The 3,721-nt window shown below is 43.9% G+C and overlaps 1 pseudogene; it reads right to left on the reverse strand.

Moving 5' to 3' along the window:
* Window positions 1-276: 276 nt before the first annotated feature.
* On the reverse strand, window positions 277-394 carry LOC126425367 (5S ribosomal RNA; annotated as a pseudogene).
* Between the last annotated feature and the right edge of the window lie 3,327 nt (window positions 395-3,721).

The following is a 3,721-nucleotide window of genomic DNA, read 5'->3' on the forward strand; positions in this document are numbered from 1 at the left end:
TAACGTACGTTGAAGAATTGTATGAAAGCATTGTTAACCCCGAAACTGACGTCTAAACTAAAACTAAACTAAACTCCTCCCGGCCATGAAGGCCCGACGGTATCGACCGGCCGCCGTGTCATCCTCAGCCCACAGGCGTCAATGGATGCGGATATGGAGGGGCACGTGGTCAGCACACCGCTCTCCCGGCCGTATGTCAGTTTACGAGACCGGAGCCGCTATTTCTGAATCAAGTAGCTCCTCAGTTTGCCTCACAGGGGCAGAGTGCACCCCCTTTGCCAACAGCACTTGGCAGACCGGATGGTCACCCATCCGCGTGCTAGCCCAGCCCGACAGCGCTTAACTTCGGTGATCTGACGGGAACCAGTGTTACCACGGCGGCAAGGCCATTGGCGACGTCTGAACCAGTGAAGGCAATTCATAAATCTCTACAACTATGTGGTGAAAGGAAACGAAAGGCATATACATCAACTTAAAAACAGCTTTAGGATCCATAATTATCGTTTTCTTGTGACAGCGATCGTTTTCTCCTCCTTTTATCTTAACTGTCAACTTGTTTTGCTATGGAAACAGCTTATCTCGTCACTTGCCGTGACATGTCGACAGGACATACAGTGCAATAAAGTCTCGTTCGACCCAACGGTAGGTGCCACTTATCTGGGGCTAAGAGAAGAAGGTGAAAATTGTCGAATGTACTACATCAACTAAACAAAGTTTTTTCTTTCAGACAGCACGATGCTAACGAAAGCAGCTTGCTCGCTAAACATGCCGTGCTTATTACATTCGTTAATACTGACTTAACCAAGAATTTGAATCTGTTTTATTGTAACGTATCGTACCAGAAGAATGACGACGTTGTTCGTGGAAGCTCTGTTAAGTACATTTAAAGAGTCTGGTTTCGAGGAAAAAGTCTGACCGATTCTGCTGCCAATGTTGTATAATGGGCAGACGTATGTAAACTAGACAAATGGAAAAATAGTGGAGCCGGCCGTTGTGGCCGGGCAGCTGTAGGCGCTTCAGTCTGGAACCGCGCGACTGCTACGGTCGCAGGTTCGAGGCTCTCTCCCCGCCGCAGCCGCAGTGGTCCACAACCCCACGACGGCTACCGCAGTCCACTTCACCCCTCTGACGCCCCCACATCGAACCACTCTTTCAGCGTTATTATGCGGTTCGGCCCCAGGTGCCCCCCCTCCCCCTCCCCCTCCAGGGAACGTCTCACACCAGACGAGAGTAATGCTGGTGTACGCGTACGTGGAGAACTTGTTTGCGCAGTAATCGCCGACATAGTATAGCTGAGGCGGAATAAGGGGAACCAGCCCTCATTCGCTGAGGCAGATGGAGAACCGCCTAAAAACCATCCACAGACTGGCCGGCTCACCGGACATCGACACAAGTTCGCCGGGTGGATTCGTGCCGGGGACCAGGCGCTCCTTCCCGCCCGGAAAGCCGTGCGTTAGACCGCTCGGCCAACCGGGCGGACTATTTGTGTGATATAAGTATACATTAGCAATTTTCAGATATTTTTTCCTTAACTTTTACTGTGCAGCCTCTTTTCTTCCCAATTTTCATGGTTCTACGTCAACCGCAAGCACACTGTACGTTTTCATGAGTGAGTTTTCGAATATCAAAATCTCTTTCTTCTTGTGGTCTTCAGTCCTGAGACTGGTTTGATGCAGCTCTCCATGCTACTCTATCCTGTGCAAGCTTTTTCATCTCCCAGTACCTACTGCAACCTACATCCTTCTGAATCTGCTTAGTGTATTCATCTCTTCGTCTCCCTCTACGATTTTTACCCTCCACGCTGCCCTCCAATACTAAATTGGTGATCCCTTGATGCCTCAGAACATGTCCTACCAACCGATCCCTTCTTCTGGTCAAGTTGTGCCACAAACTTCTCTTCTCCCCAATCCTATTCAATACTTCCTCATTAGTTACTCATATCATTACTCATTACTCATTTCTCATATCAAAATATGTGACGTAAATGGCCGTATGCTTTGACTACAATGACTTCAATTTTTTACGTCACCATCAGACGTAACATAAATTCCAGCTTGATACGTCTACCCGTTTCTAAATGGTGCAAATGGCTCTAAGCACTAAGGGTATTAACATCTGAGGTCACCAGTCCCTTTAAGAACCACTTAAACCTAACTAACCTAAGGACGTCGCACACATCCATGCCCGAGACAGGATTCGAACCTGCGACCGTAGCAGCAGCGCTGTTCCGGACTGAAGCAACTAGAACCGTTTGTAAGAAAACGGAGTCTTAACATGCGGACGAACAGAGAGACACAGAGATAAGAAGTGACAAAAAAAAAGTTTATCAGCAGCGCGAAAAATAAAGTGTTTCGTGTCATAAAATTACAAATTTACTGTTCTCGAATTTTTTCCTTTGGTTGTACTTTGAAACCTTTCTTTTTGCCAAGTGTCATTATTCTAGGCCAACATGAAGTACCCAACACTTTATGGTGAGTGATGTTTGCGAGTATCGAAATATGTGACATTAAAGGCCGTATCTATTGATTTCATTGACTTGGAAGTTTCAATGTTTTGCACCGCCAGGGGACCATAAACGTCAGTATGTGACATAAATATCAACTTGTTACGTATATCAGGTATATTGTATTCCTGATATACGTCAACGGCTTTCTCAGTAGTGTTACTCATGGTGAAAAAATTCTCTTAGCTGATGACAGCAATATTATAGTCACTGAGAAAACAAAAGAACTATTTGCAGAGAAGCAAATGAAGCTCTCAAGGGAGTTTACGATTGGCCAATAAGCAATAAAGTGACATTCAAAAATAAAGAAAATTAATGACATGAATTTCAGTTTGAAGAGGGAAAACGAGGATGTTAGATTAAATGTACAGGGCACCTCTATAGACTGTGTAACAAATGCAAAATTTCTAGGAATGAATACTGAGTTGAAGTGGTGTGAACACACAAAGGTACTTGCAAACAGAATGTCATCAGCAAGTTATGTCCTTAGATTCCTATCATTAGTGTGTAACATGCAGTATTTTTTAGTTACAAATTATTCATATGTGCACTCAATTCTTAGCTATGGCATTCTTTTTTGGGGAACAAATTCACAAAATATGAACACAATTTTCAAACTCCAGAAGAGAGCCATAAGAATAATAACCAAAAATTGTGCCGAAGTGGCCGTGCGGTTAAAGGCGCTGCAGTCTGGAACCGCAAGACCGCTACGGTCGCAGGGTCGAATCCTGCCTCGGGCATGGATGTTTGTAATGTCCTTAGGTTAGTTAGGTTTAACTAGTTCTAAGTTCTAGGGGACTAATGAGCTCAGCAGTTGAGTCCCATAGTGCTCAGAGCCATTTGAACCTTTTGAACCAAAAATTGTAGTCGAGCTCATTGTAAAGATCTGTTCAAAACACTGGGGATTTTAACTGCACCATGTGAATACATTTACCAGTCAGTTGTACACATCAAATATGAGATTGGTAATTACTGCACAAACAGCTCTGTCCATGACCACGGGACAAAAGATAGACTCAACTTACGTTTACGAAGGAAAGATAAACATAAAACTCGAAACAGCATTTCCTTCCAAGTTATAGAACTGTACAATAAATTACCAAAAGAGTTTAAAGACATTGCAAAAATACACTTATTTTAAAAACGTAGCTAAAAAGCACCTGTTATGCAATACATTTTATACATTGAAAGATTACTTAGATAAAACAGAGCAGTGGT

This window comes from Schistocerca serialis, chromosome 10 (genome assembly GCF_023864345.2).
Source record: "Schistocerca serialis cubense isolate TAMUIC-IGC-003099 chromosome 10, iqSchSeri2.2, whole genome shotgun sequence".
In the NCBI taxonomy this organism is placed as follows: domain Eukaryota; kingdom Metazoa; phylum Arthropoda; class Insecta; order Orthoptera; family Acrididae; genus Schistocerca; species Schistocerca serialis.